This window comes from Phalacrocorax carbo, chromosome 3, assembly GCF_963921805.1.
Source record: "Phalacrocorax carbo chromosome 3, bPhaCar2.1, whole genome shotgun sequence".
In the NCBI taxonomy this organism is placed as follows: domain Eukaryota; kingdom Metazoa; phylum Chordata; class Aves; order Suliformes; family Phalacrocoracidae; genus Phalacrocorax; species Phalacrocorax carbo.
Window position 1 is genome coordinate 89,637,306 of NC_087515.1, and position 15,383 is coordinate 89,652,688.

Here is a 15,383-nt window from a genome sequence, read left to right on the forward strand (position 1 = left end):
CCCATAGCTTTGCTTGTCAACAGGCACCAATTTCTTTCTTGCTTTCCCAGAGCAATGGGAAGCAGTGAAGCTGGGAAACCTGGAGAAGACGGTAGGGGTAGAGACACTTTGCAGATAGCTTGGGTGGAGGGAGAGCCTGGCGAAAGCACCTGAAAGGGAGGGCAGTTGTAGAAAAGTCAGGCAGCAGAAGACTCCTAGGTCCACTGCAGTCTGCTTTGAGGCAGGATTGACTTTGCCTTTGCCAATCCCAAGCACATACTTTAGCTAACATGTTCTTAAAAGCTATAAAGCAGGACTTTCTGTAACTTCTCTGGTTAGTTTATGCCCAATCCCTCACTGTCCTGCTAGAAGGTTTTTCCTAATATCTATCATAAACCTTTTTTCTGAACAGTAAACAGATTTATGCTGTGCTGCGAAGAACACCTCAGCATACCTTTCCCTTTCCAGCAGGTTATAACATCATTCTGTACTATCTTCTCATGCATCTGTCTGCTCAGATTTCTATTTTCCAGATAAAATGATCTCATTTCCTTCCTCTTTCCCACATAAATTGCTTCTGTAAACCTCTTCATATTTTTAGACAGCTCTTCTGGACTCTTTCTTATTTCCCTATCATTCTACTAGATAACACCCTTCAATGCCATGTACAATGTATCACTCCAAGAAGTCAGTGACTTCCCCTTTAGACTGCTACAGCTATAAGTATGAACAAATCCTACTAATAATTTCTGTTAATATATTCCTGAATAAAATTTCCCGTTTTTCCATTGCTTCATACTATAGCCATGTATGGTTCCTTCCTGCAATACTGACACTCAGACAGATACGTCCCATTATACATGAAAATCTTCTGCCTAAATTTAGCACTTTGTACTTGACTTTGCTGAGTTTCATCTCACTGAAAACTACTTTACATTCATAGAGTCATAGAATCATAGAATCACATATTCCTGTCCCTCCTTGCAGTTTCTCTTTCCTCTGTTGGTGTCGTCTCAAATCTGATGATCATGCACTCTGTACCATCATCTCGGCTATTAAGCACAATCTTGAAACTGCCAATGACTCTGACCCCCATACAACCATACTTCAATGCCCTTGAAGAGTGACAGTGAATCCTTGATTAACCCTCATGAAGAGGGCTTCATCAGTCAGCCATGCACCCACTTTTAGTGATTGCATCTGCAGGATATTTGTCTACTGCGGTTATAAGAACCTCAAATGAAATAGCACCAAGAGCCTCACTAAAATCAAAATGAATCATACCACCCCCTTCAGCCACAAGGCTGGCTTCCCTGCCAAAGAAAAGAAGTAGGCTGGTTTGATGGGATGCATTATTTACAAGTCTGTGCTGGCTGTTTTTACTCTCTATTATGTGCTAGATCCATTCTTTCAGGAGATCGAAGTTGAGCTGATGGGTATGTGATTGCCTGGGTTCATGTTTTTTCTGCTTTTTAAAGGTAAGCCTGTTGTTTTCCCTCTTGCACTCCTCTTCATCAGACAGCTTGAATATATCTCTTGTCAAAACTACTTCTCTCTTTCTTCTTTCCTGTTCCTGTATTGCCTTCTTAGATGAAAGTCAGTAATTCAATGATTGCAGTTAACTCTTTTTCACAAAGCTGAGGCCAAGAAAGCATGTAATATTTCTGCATTTTTGCATAAATTAGTTTGCTTTTTTCTCTTTTTTTTGCTGGTAGACCTAGACTTCCTTTTAATCCAGTTAGCATATCTCTTTCTTGGTTCCCTTTATTTCCCTGCAGTCTGCACCTCACTTTTAATCTTATCCGCTTTGATTTCAACTCTATGCCTTGCGCCCACACCTTTTACTATCCCTCTGCTTTCCCCCCCCCCCCATATTTTTCAGGATATCTATCTGATTTTCAAGTCATTAAAGAACTCCTGAGACAACTGTATGGGTCTGTTTGTAATTCTCCTGTTTTTTCCTTTGCAATGGTACAGCTTGCCACTTTGCTTTTTACATAATCTCTTTTAAGAGCTGTCAGTCTTTGGCACTTCTTTGTATTTAAAGCTGTTGGCTTTGTTTAGAAGTTCTTCCCGCCAATTTCCTAGTTTCCTAGTCTGCTTTTTTGAGTCCATAACTTATTCTGCTTCTTTTTCTCAGCTGATTTCTTAGTCTAATTAATTTTATCATGTGAAATCACTTTCATGTAAATTATCTTCCACTCTTAAAAGTTCTCATCTATTCTCAATTCCTCCCACTTAAAACTAAACTGAACTAACCAAAAAACTGAGATCCTCCACTGGCAGCACACTCTGCCTTGTGGCCATTTTTGGCTAGGTATTCAGATGAGCACCATCTTTTGTGATAGATACATGCAACATTGTTCCCACCTCCTCCATTTATCTTCACCCAGAGATGGCCAACAAGCCTGCAGCCATCCTGCCCCAGTTGCCAGGCAGCTCTGGATGATGCTGTCAGTGAAATGGACTTTCTTGGGGGCCTCTCTCAAGAGAACTGATGAAAACACTCGTGATCCCTGCCCCGTTCCTTCAGCCCCATTCCCCAAGGCTGAGGTCAGCTCAGGTGCATTTGAGACCAACGTGGTGGTTTACCAGCCTCTGAGCAGATACTGTCCTGTGGTGGACAATTCAGTGCTTGGTGGGTTGGAGGTGTCCCAATGCCTTTCAGCTGGTGTCTGCAGCTCGACAGCACACCTTCCAGGATGGAGGGCCTGACAGCAGAAACGTGCCTCTCTTTCCAGTATGGTGCCCTCCTCTCAGTACAGCAGCTACAAGCCACCTAGCCAGGGCAGAGACCAGTGCCTCCTCGCTAAGCATTGGGGCTGCTTTTCTTCACCATACCTCATAGTTACATAATGCTCCTTCAACACGAAATTGTTCAAGGAGTGTTCAGCTCTCCTTGGAGTTCTCCTTGGAGAACTTTGTCCTTGGAAGTGTTGAAGGTCATGTTGGATGGGGCTTTGAGCAACCTGATCTAGTGGACGATATCCCTGCCCATGGCACGGAGGTTAGAATAGAGGATCTTTGGTGGTCTCTTCCAACACAAATCTTTTTGTGATTCTAACAAAACTGACTGGGGCAAACAGTGGACCCTGTTTCTGACAGAAGGTGTCCATCAACCTTGTTGTTTCTTTTTCAATTTTGGCACCTGACATAGTCTCAGAGATCAGATACAGTGTTAAATATGTGCTACAATTCTTTTTTATATATATTACTTTCAAAGGTGAATACAAGCAAAACATTATTCAGGACTGTAAGGAGCACTCTGGGATAGTCCCATGGAAATGAGTTGTTTAATACCAGACATAAACTGATTATTCTCCACCTCAAAACAATTTTAATTAATAAATTGCTCCAAAACCTCATTCCTCATTTCCACATTATACTAACTGGATATAGTTTTAAAGTACTTCATACGTATTTTTTTGCCTTTCAGAAGAAAAGTGTTCTAGACAGGATAATAACAGAAACCATTTGACATTCACGATCACATGTTCATTATTTCAACTGACAGCACAGGATTAAAAAGTGTCCGTATGGTCTGATTGCAGCATATTCCCTTTCAAGAGCAGTGAGATTTTGCTTTTGTTAAAAACATACACATACACAGACGGAAATTGTGCTAACACCTGCAACTTCAATACCTTTGAAAAATAATCAAGCCCTTAAGGTTCTCTTTTGTTTAGAATGAAAATAGCTCATTGATTTATAAAAAAAAGAAAAGAAACCCCAAACATTTTAGTAACTACTTTTACGGGTAAGTACATTTTATCCTTTCACCGTTCATTTCTGTTGTCATATCAACTTTTACTTTCAGCCTTTACTGAGACAACGGTCTCTGCTAAGACTTTGTCATGGCTATGATTGAGCTGCTGGTTATACACTGCTTCCAGCTCTCAGATATAACACACATCCTCCAGCTGCATGAATTGACACCAGAATCTCTGAAAATGCAATGGAAAACAGTCACTCAGCCTTGCGACGACCACAAGCCTGCGGTGCTCCCTCTCCTAGCCCCAGGCTTCTCAAAGTGTTCTCAAAGTTTCAGAAACATGTGAACTGAAGTCAAATACTTTTTAGCCACTAGCATCTTTGAATGCCCACTGCCTGTAAAACAGCCTTTGTTGGAAAATGTATTTGTTTAGGAAGGTGATTATACTCCCAGGAATTTCATTTGAGTTGATCTTAACAGCATGAAACTCATCCTTCTGACGGTACAACGTTTTCCAAATTTCTACAGCAAATTCTGAAAAACAGTGTGCTTTTCACCACTTAGGTGTAAGCTGTTGAACAAATCAGACCCTGAACTATTCAGAAATACAGATCGCCTTTTGTTCCTGTCCATCCCTGCACCCTCACCTGTCTTCAGGGAGAGATCACATTTTCCCCTGAACCTCTCGTGTCCTGATGCATCTCCAGGGTCTTCTAGATGTTCTTGTTCATGGTACTTTCTCTGTTCATTCCTTTTCTTTTTTCCTACTCTTGTCCATACTACCACCTTTAATAGTATATATAAAAAATGTAATGGTATTTCATTTCCAAGAATGAAATATTCTCTGGGGGCCAGAAGCCACAGGTCTGTACTGGTGTTAACAACAGTAACAAGCCTTTTTGTTTGTTATTTTATCCTGAATTAAGCTAAAAGCTACTAGAAGAAAAAGCATATAAAGGAAGGAGAAGGACACATGTCTAACTCTGCTGGAAGGTTGACAGTAATGCTCAAATAACCAGCATCCTAGGGAGAGGTTTTATGTTGACATCAGCCCATGGAAAGCTACTTGCCCTTGCCCAGCCCTTCCTGTGTGCCTCCCTGTGTCATGTGCCCATGCCCTTGCCAGCTTCCCATTGTCACCCACTTTGTGGCATCATCTCTCATGTATCCTAACCCAAAGTGCCGGTCTGCCAGCTCCCTTCTGGTCGGCCTCAGCGTGTTCCCATTGTTCCCCTCTCCTTGTGAAGCTACTCCTCTGCTGAGCTCTTATCCGATATACATCTTCATCCCAACTCCACAGATCTCTTTCCACCCCAGTGCTTCTCACTCCCTGCTGCCAAGTCTCCCCTCCCAGTACTGCTGCTTCTACACAGCTGTGTTTCACAGACCTATCACTTAGGCTGCTACACCTATATTTTATTTTCTTTTTTGTCTCTTTCACAATAAAGTGTTTCCTCCAGTAAAAAAACCAGAATTTAGGTTCTTGGTAAGTCTGTACACAGGATTAGTCCGTTAGCAACATAACGTTCGTAATACATGTCTTGTATCAGAGGTTGAGTGTCAGCTGTCCCCATGAACTGCTTCTTATTTCATTTGGAGTCTGTGGGGGAGCTGAAGCTATATATAGCTTTTGGAGCTTTGCATTTTAATGATTTCTCATTCTTATTTCCAATGTTCTTGGAGACAACTATAAAGAGAAACACACAACAGCCAAGAACATGTTAATTGCATCCACCATTCTATTTCCATTGAAGAAGCCGATGTATCAAATATGCTAATAAAAATCCCAGCTGGTGTGTTACCTTTTTCCAAAAGAAACTGGAAAATAGTATATTCCTTCAAGAATCATGATTATAGTATTAGGGATTCACCATAATCCCCCGTTTCCCAGGCTTCCCTTTTTGCCAAGTCTCTCCAGGTCCTCCCCAGCGCGAGGGTCTGATGGAGGAAGCCCCTTCCAGGAGCAATGAAGTAAGATGACCTGTGTGCAGCCCCCTCTGGCTGCAAAAGGGTCATTTTGAAGTGGCTGGGGAATAGGCTGAAAGAAATGGGGAGCCTGCTCCCCTCCCCATGGCCATGGTAAGTTTTCACTTTGAAAGTTAAGCTGTTTTGCTTGGTTATGGTAAGGCTAATTGTGAAGGTTGCTCTGTGTGTTTTAGGGATATGAAATCTGTTACCCTGAAGAAACAAACAAACATATTTCAGGAGATCACAACTAGCTCATATTAGTTCTGGTAAAGTGTTGACAGTGCTCAGGCACTGTTATAAAGGCAACCTGGCATTAGGGGAGGATTTTTCTCAGGAGGAAGAGCATTGATCTCAGGGCATTTACTGCAGTCACTTGTGATGTCCCCTTGGTGGCACTGGCTTGGCTGCAGCCTTCGGTTGAACAAATGGCAGAAGCATTTACAGCCTGAAGCAATGCCTTTCTGAGACTGGCAGGAGAGCCTCTGCTCCAGCAGTCACATGCAGAATGGGGAATTCATTGCCAGCATGCGAAGGAAATGGAGGACGTATGCAGGGATTCTGGCAGCTGGGGCAAGATGGCATGAGGTGTCCATTGGAACAGGAGTGTGAAGAGGGCAACAAATGACGAGAGTCAAAGTAGCTTCACAAAAGCTGGGGCTGTAATTTTTTGCAAGCAACCCACATTAACTTTCCAAATTGTAAAATGTATCAAAAATGGGCAGAAGAAAGAAAAGAAAAGATTGCTGCCTAGTGTTATCCACTGTTTTTAATTCTATTTTTAGGTCAGTCTCATATTATTTTGAATTCTGACCTATGGTTTTTGAAGTTGTGAGAGCTGATGCTCTGAGGCTGTTGCTAGGTTTGCACCAAGGTCCCAGGGAAGCACAGCTGCACACACGTTGGAGATGGAAAGCAGGACTTCAGAATCCCATGGTCTGAGTTCAGAGGTGCAATTGCTATATGAGCAACAGAAAAACACCATTGGCTACCACAGCTTTTTATTTTTGTATCCTTTGCATATCTCTATGGAAATATAATACTGACTAGGCCTCATAGATTGAGAATACTTAGGCCATTAATTAGACTTTGCTGCAAGAGGATTAGAAGTACCAGAGAAGCCTAAGTGTGTTTGGTCATCAGATCTGAAGAAACATGAACAGAAATTTTATCCTCTTCATTGCCTTTGAAAAACCCAGCCAATAGGAAGATGCTGAAGATAGCCCAGCATATTGTCATTAGCGACAGATGGCTGGAAGAACCTGTATCCTGTTAATAACGTCATCATCTTCTGTATAAGACAGCCAGTCCAGCTGGAACAGTTGCCTCCAATTAAAGTGAGATAGAAAAGCATCATCTCACAATCGACAAATGCTTTGTGTAACCAGGCTCAGACAGGAGGTTATTACTGTGATGAAAATATATGTGTTTATGTTTAGCCATTTTCAAATGACCTACACCTTCTCAATCTACAATAAATAAATTAGTACAAAAAGCCCTGGGATTTACAAAAAAACCCAAAAACATAATGTGGTTTTACTGCATATAACACAAAACAATATTTACATAAGTATCCATTTTGTTTAATTGCATACAACCCGATTTGATTCATTAAATCTGTGGACTTGATTTGAAAAGACAATAGATACTTGTGATAACGTGGTAAAAATGGACCAAAGTTATCCTAGCAAATAATTAACCATAGATTCTGTTACGAATACATTTACGAGGATAACTGGATTATAAAACCTCTGCAATAAAAGTTAAAGCACATATGCTGGAGTATAATTGAGACACCTGCATGGTGCATTAATGTCATTTTTTGCTTTCAGATAAGTAATTTGTACTAACTGTTGTATTATTATGTTGCTAGATCACAAAGTCATGCTCTAAGCTTAAATGGACCTTAGGCAGAATGTCAACAAAAATGAGATAATGACAGCATGATTACTGTCCTTAAAATGCAATACTTTACAGCTCTGACAAACGAGCTGCCACTGTAAACAAATTCAAGACTTACACTGACTTAGCATGATAGATTTTGTTCTGTTGGGAAAAAAATTGGATTTCCATAAACCTTGAAGGAAGAAGAGACGCTGGATTTATTTAAATCTCTCAAGACTGTTAAAGACAAACAGAGCTTTCATCCATGAAATATACATTACAAAATTGTCAAGGTAGAGTCATAGAATCATAGAATCGTTAAGATTGGAAAAGACCTCTCGGATCATCAAGTCCAACCATCAACCCAGCAGGGTAGTTCTTGGACATAAAACTAAGAGGAACGGAGGCAGAGCTGTTGCATACATTTCTCTAGGAAGGAGTTGTGCCAAAAGCCTTTTGCAAAAGCCTTGAATTTTCTTTCAATAAATACTGTTTGCAGCACTAACTGTGATGTTTTACATTAGTTTTAATTAGTTGGTTTACATGAACCCTAGATCCTAATAACTATGCACAGCTAGATCTTCTTAAAAACTGCTTGTCTTCTCCCTCCTCCCCCCTTTAGCTGAATACACTGGTGAGGATGTGACATTCTGGTGACTTGATAAATTTAGTTTCCTCATTCTTGAATGGTCAGAGAAAGGGAATATATTCTGAATCTTTTCTTACAACCTGTTGAATACAGAGTAGGAGATAGTAAGGAAAATATAAGGAGTCACATAATACCTAAAATAAGAATATTATGTATTTTTTCTAGCCAGTTCTTTCAGCTCTTGCCTCTAGCAATATTGGCCTGCTCTCTACACTAGCATTAACCCGTATTTTTTTTTTTCAGTTCAAAACAATTGAAAAGGGGCATGTATCTAGTAAGATAACAAAGGGAATCTTAGTTTGTACATGTACTGGAACAAATCCTTCTTCTCCTATTCACTTATAAGACCCTGCTAAGTATGATGGACACGGGTTTCCTTAAGACATTATGATCTGAGAAGGGTGATTAAAACTCCTCACTGATTTTTAATCCAGGTTGTGAATATGACCTCAGGAGGTGTTCTATACAACATGAAACAGTTGTACATAAAGTAAGGGTCTAATTCCTCAGTAACCAGCCAAAGCCTAGCAGCAGCACTCATCTGTTGGAGGACTTGGCAGAGGACAAAGCACCGAAAGAAGGTTCATCAGAGCCTGTAGAGCATGGGGCAGAGATGACCCTGGCCTGACTCAGAGAGATCTTACCAATGTGTATAAATACCTGATGGGAGAGAATGAGAAGAGGAAGCCAGGCTCTTTCCAGTGGTGTCCAGTGGCAGGACCAGAGGTAATGGGCACAAACTGAAACACATGATAGTTCATCTAAACATAAAAAATTGTCCTTACTGTGAGGGTGACTGAGCACCAACACAGGTTGTCTGGAGAGTTTGTGCAGTCTCCATCCTCTGAGTCACTCAAAATCCACCTGGACATGGTCCTGGGCAACCAACTCTAGCTGACCTTACTTGAGCAGAGGGATGGACTAGAAGTGCCTGCCAGCTTCAGCTGGTCTGTGGCTTGGTGCCTGTCACCCACTTTCAGGGTGACAGGCTGCATCCACATCTGATGAATTTGCCTGTGGCTCCTCTGGGCTCTGTGCACTGGCCCTGTGTCCCCTAGACACAGTTATTGGTTTTCATGTGGGACAGGGCAGAGATTTATATTAAAATGTCCACAGTATTGTAAGAGCTGCCTTGCAGCCCAAAAAAGAGAAGTTTTAAAAACATGAAGCTGAGGGTGTATGCTATGTGCTTCAGGGAAGGAGTGATTGAGGAAGAAAATTCTGATGGGACAGCGCTGGAGGAGGTGTAAGGGCGGATTCAAACGTGGTGCTATGCTGCCTTCAGAGACTGGTGTCCGTACTGAGTTCTCCCAGGGCCATGCCCGAGTTTTGTCCAACTCAAAGCACTGCGTGGTCCAAGTAATAGCAAGGTAGCAAGCTAATGAGGATGTGAAGTGTCAGGGATGTAGTCCTTGAGTTCAGTCCCTGGCATAGATGTATCTTATGGGACTGCTAAGTGCCTTTCCTCAGGGCAGAGGTGGCTGGAAAGCTGCTGGGTGGAGAAGGTCCTGGGGGTGCTGGTTGACAACCAGCTGAACATGAGCCAGCAGTGTGCCCAGGTGGCCAAGAAGGCCAACAGAATCCTGGCTTGTATCAGGAATAGTGTGGCCAGCAGGAGCAGGGAGGTGATCGTGCCCCTGTACTCGGCACTGGTGAGGCCGGACCTTGAGTATTGTGTGCAGTTTTGGGCCCCTCACTACAAGAAAGACATTGAGGTTCTGGAGCGTGTTCAGAGAAGAGTAACAAAGCTGGTGAAGAGTCTGGAGAGCAGGTCTTATGAGGAGAGGTTGAGGGAACTAGGGTTGTTTAGTCTGGAGAAGATGAGGCTGAAGAGAGACCTTATTGCTTTCTACAACTACCGGAAAGGAGGTTGGAGTAAAGTGGGTGTTGGTTTTTTCTCCCAAGTCACTAGTGATAGAACGAGAGGAAATGGCCTCAAGTTGTGCCAGGGGAGGTTTAGATTGGATATTAGGAAAAATTTCTTCACTGAAAGAGTGGTCAGGCATTGGAACAGTCTGCCCAGAGAGGTAGCAGAGTCACCATCGCTGGAGGTGTTTAAAAACATGTAGACGCAGAACTTCAGGGCATGGTTTAGGAGACCTGGTGGTGTTGGGTTGACGGTTGGACTTGATGATCCTAGAGGTCTTTTCCAACCTTAATGATTCTATGATTTTATGATTCTATGATTTATTTGCTTCCCATTCCTTGCCAGCCTATGGTTAGTGCAAAAGGTTGTTTTGGGGTCTTCTGTACTCCATATGGACCTCTGGTCCTTCCTCTCCCCTCCCGACATCTCTCAACAGAAACAAATTTTGGGGTCTGTCACCTGCTGTGCACGGAAGGATTACTGCTGAAGCTGGGCAGTACCACTCATTGCAATGCTCAGGCAGCTTGGGACATAGAAACGCCATTGACTGCTCAGCTCATATACAGAAGCAACTGTTTAGAAGAGCAATCACTCATTTGGCCTTTGGAAGACTTTGCATCCAAACTTCCTCACTCATGCCACACATGTTCACTGCAAAAGCAGCTGTGATGTGCTCCAGCTGGACAGCAGCAACCTACTACCTGCCGCAGTAGGCAGTGGTGTCCTTATATTTTCATCCGTGCTCCCGGATTAAAGTGTGATCAGACAGGCTGTGACAACACCATCTTTTGGGTCAGAGCTCCATACACTGCAAGGCTTCATCAGTCTTGACCCCGCAGTAAGTTTTAGGTAAGCACCTAAGAAGGAGGGGACAATATTTTCTGTGCTCTCTGGGGAAAGTGGTCCCAGATGTGCTGACAGAGCTGGCCAAAGGGGAAGACTTTCATCACCAAGCACATTCCTGCAGAGGATTTATGGGAAATCGTCCCAGGGAACAGCACCAAGCCAGATACCATACAACTTCAGAAACTCACGTGGATTTGCTTAGCAGAAGTTGCTCAGGTAGATGTCTTATAACACTGCTGTAAAATTGGATGAAATGGTTATCTAAAATCAGTTCCATGATTCAGTTTGTTCAAAGTTTAGGTTTTCATTTCTACCTTTGATCACCTTTACTTCTTTTTATACAGACTACCTGCATTTTGAAAGCTGGTTTGGACTAGAAGAAAAATTAGAAACTATTAAAGCAAAACATGCTGAACCTTCCCTTCTGAAATGTTCTAATGGCTGTATTTATCAAAGAAAGACCCTCTTCTTTTCCCACTTTGACTCTCAATTACGTGGCTTTTTCAGTGGAGAGCATTTAATCATAAAACTCCCAACAGAGAAAGAGCCTTTTCAAATGGAGTGAACACCTGACAGTGACAGAAGCTGATGAGTTAGCAGGAGAACATACGGGGGTCACAATTACAATTTTGCAATTGATGCGTGTTTGATTGCATTAGGTTAGGAAAACCAAGCAGATGCTAACACGCTTTTACAATTTTTGCCAGCCGCCTTTGGAAAAGAAATGAAAGCCATGTGGACTCTTGGAGGGGCACTGACAGTACTGCAGAAAAATAGGATGGAGATATGAATGCAGAAATCTTTCCTTTTAACATCCTCACTGTGAGCTTTCAAGGTTATAGGTGGAGAGAGTACATCTCTCAACAAGCTGAACTGCCAGTAAGCAGATTTGGTTTGTTGGTTACCATTTAGCAGAATTACAATTCAAATGTGCTGAGTGCTTCCCAGAGGAGACCTTGCAGACCCCCAGAACATTGTTGCAATTTCAGATATTTGTGTCCACTAGAAAATGGCTTAAGATCACCAGTTTAAGTACTGCCATATAGTGCATGTCACTGAACAGATGTCAGAAGATAATTATCCACCTGAACCAGATGGCCACCTAAAAGAGAGGCTCCTATTTATTAGTTTCTTGAAAATTTTTTTCCTTAATGTTTAATGAGCACAGTAGGAGAAGTGGTAAAATGAAAAGCTCTGGGAGAATCAAGGCTTTCTGGTTATGGGAAATTCTCCGGCTTGATTCTGTAATGAGGCTATTCTCTCCCAGAGGTACCCATTAGGATCGCTTCTGTAAGATTAGGCTGATGAATAAGCAGATATTTTTGTTTTGCACTTGGCTTTGAATTAGTCTCTTGTACAGTGCAGAGAGCTGTCAGAGTTTCCACAACTGAGAGTTACTTCCAACATTGTTTAGGCAAAGACAATCTCATGTCCCTACAGCAAAAGCATGACTCTACGCTGATACATCAGTGTCCACTTTGCCTTGCACAATACAAACCCCAAATGCCTCAGGATGCCTGCACTTGTGACCAACAACATACTTTCCTGGTCCAGTTTGAAACCATGTTTTCATTTCTTAGTTTAAGTAATCAGTATAAAATCTGGCTGTGTTTCTTCTTGTTCTCTGTTCAAAACAAGCACAACATCTGATGGGAGTTTTTCTGCTTTTGGAGTAATCCACTTCTGGTGTGGAGGGCCCACATTTCTTTCCAAAAAAGAGCGTATTATTCACCATGTATACCCAGGAAGCACAATATTTTGTACCTGCAGGAAAGAGGCAACATTTAGCTAAGAGTAAAACCCAAGGCAATAGTTGTGAATGCAAGAACAGAGAGAAAAATACAGCATTTTCATTTTACTGTTTTTGTTTGTTTAAAAATGGGAAGCAGAGTATCTGGACTTACTTACACCGGAAGTACAGAAAATTAAAATTTCATAGTAAAAATAAAAACAATATTCAATATACGCATATCAGTTCAAATGACATGGAAGCCACAAATTTAACAATAATTAATATCTTACAGACACTGGATAGTAAAAGCATCAGCTAGTTGCATGTCCTGCCCAAATACAAGAAAAAACAGAGTGTTTTATGTTACTGAGCAGGCTCGCAGAAGCTAATCCTTTTCACAGTGGGAGGAACTGCTAAGGCATGATTGCAAGGGTATCTAAAACATATCAAATAATGCTAAGGCATCTCAGCTCAATCTGTTTCCTTATAACATTAAGCAGAGGCAGCTCTGTTGTCACCATTAACAAAGGAGATCCCATGTCTGAACACACTGTTGAGTATCTGAAATTCTCACAATTTTTGAAGGCCGCTTTGCAAAGGCTGTGATCATATAACATGAAGAGAGTTGTCAGTCACTCACCACATCAGCCACAGAACATCTATCCTTAGCTTTCTTTATTTTTTTTTTAATTATCTTTTTACACCTACTCTAGAAAAATTCTCATTTTTCCAGTCAAGAAGAACACTCAGAACTTGCATGCTAAACATCATCTCAAAGAACAGGAAAAGGAAATGGGAGCACTACTAATTGCTCAGGCTTCAAAAGTCCAGATTTCCCCTTTCTTTCATTCATTTGAATAATTAAGAGCTTTCATAATGGAAAAATGTAATTTTACTTCAGTATCAAAGTTGTAAAGCACTGACACATTTTTGTTTGGTCCAAGAACACGAGTTTTCAGAATCTACCTGGTCCAGAGGTGACAGGTACCTTCTGAGGAGTCCTCCAGTTTTCTGACAGGATCGGCTATATGTTCTCCTGAAAAAGGGAACCTAAAATCAAAGTGTACTTCAGCTACACACTGCCACTCTTAATGCTGCTTTCTCCTACCCCATCGCCACTGTACCTCTCTGGTGGCAGCAGAGAGGCAGTGGTGGGAGCAGTAATGAAGTGCAAGGTATCTCATTAACTTACCTTTCCCTAGAAATGAGGGGTGTCTTACACTCTACTACATGGCATGCCTCGAAAGACATGGGATAGATAATCAAATATGAGCACTTGGTTGCTCAGGGGCTTGAGGCTGTTGAGGATGCTGCTGTCTCCTACATCTCCTGGTCTCCTGACAGCCCTACACATGCACCTGTTCTACATCCTTACCCTCCTAATGGCCCTGGACTTTTATCAAAACAAAATCCTTTCCCTGCTTACTCGCATATATGACTAGCAGTCTGCACCGATCCAGCGTCACGTCCTGAGCACCTGCCGCTCCCTCCAATGATGGAAGGGAGAATGCTAGGGCCAAATTCTGGCAAGCCTTTCAAACCACAGCAGGTTTCAGTAAGGACTACTGCTCCAGGAGAGATTAATGGGCATGGGAGATGAAAAGATAAGTGTATACTTTCCTCAGTTGGAATTAAATCTGGAGGAAATAACGTTCTACAAAGAGCAGAGAAATCTCAGGTGGCACTAATGATAGGAGCAAAAGAAGAAGAAAACAAAATAAAATCTGAGACCATTTATCAGTTGATAGTGAAGGGATTGCAACTTGCAGCAGAAAGACAAATTTTCTCCTCTACGCAGAAAGAGACAACCATACAAAATGCTCCTGTGAGGGATTCCTTGGAGACAGTCAGCCCAGACTGAAAAATTCATTTCTGAACTGCTCAGTTCCCACCATTGTGATGCCTAATGACATGAACATTTGACAACACACTCTTTTCTGATCTTGAGACTGTGTGTATGAGCTGAAAAAGAAACTATATATTCCTCTTTCTTTACTGCTGAAGCTTATGACAGAATAAAGTGTAGTATGCGCTTATGGAATACGTTTTGCTCCCCGTACTTAAAACTTTATGCCTCAGTATTGTTATGTGTAGAAAAAGAATAAACCCTTTATGATCAAGTCACTGAGTAGGAAAACTGTGAGAAGTGCCTAGTTGCTCTCCCAGTCCATACCTGCACATTGTATGGATACTGGTATTTAAAGGAACTAACATGTCAAACTGGGCTCCCCATCTGTGGCATCCCATGCGGATATCACCAGCCATGCCTGCATCAACTGCAGAGTGTCTGCCCTTGACCCTCCCATTTATTTACTTTATTCAACTCATTTTACCTCTCTGAATACAGGGGGTTTTGATGTAGCTACCAACCCAGTAACCTTATACCAGCCGTCAGTGGACAGAGGGACAGGTATATTCAGCATCTTGCCAATTTCTAGCCAAGCAGTGGAAATTCATCCAATTACTGCGGACCTAATCTTGCTCTCACCGCCAAAGACAGAAAAACTCCCATTGGCCTGCGTGGGAATGCAATGAGATCAATAACTGAGCCCAATCTGAGCAGAATTTTCTTTTGGAGGAAACAGAGACGAGTGGAAGAAGCCTTCCCGCAAAATCACCAGGAGTGGTCCAGAGGGACGGGAGGAGCCGTGCTTTCTGGTGTGTGCCTGTTCTCTCACGCAATGTGGCAAGAAGAGTTATCCGCCCGCAGCTGTGCTGACTGTTGATGATGAAATGATTTAATTCACAA

The 15,383-nt window shown here is 42.0% G+C and overlaps 1 long non-coding RNA gene across 1 annotated transcript in view; it reads right to left on the minus strand.

Annotated features, from left to right (window-relative positions):
• Positions 1-14,874: 14,874 nt before the first annotated feature.
• LOC135312881 (uncharacterized) overlaps positions 14,875-15,383 on the minus strand; it is a 37,110-nt gene continuing 36,601 nt past the window's right edge. The window contains exon 3 of the long non-coding RNA XR_010372499.1: positions 14,875-15,353. This is a non-coding gene — a long non-coding RNA (uncharacterized LOC135312881). The remainder of the gene's footprint in view (positions 15,354-15,383) is intronic.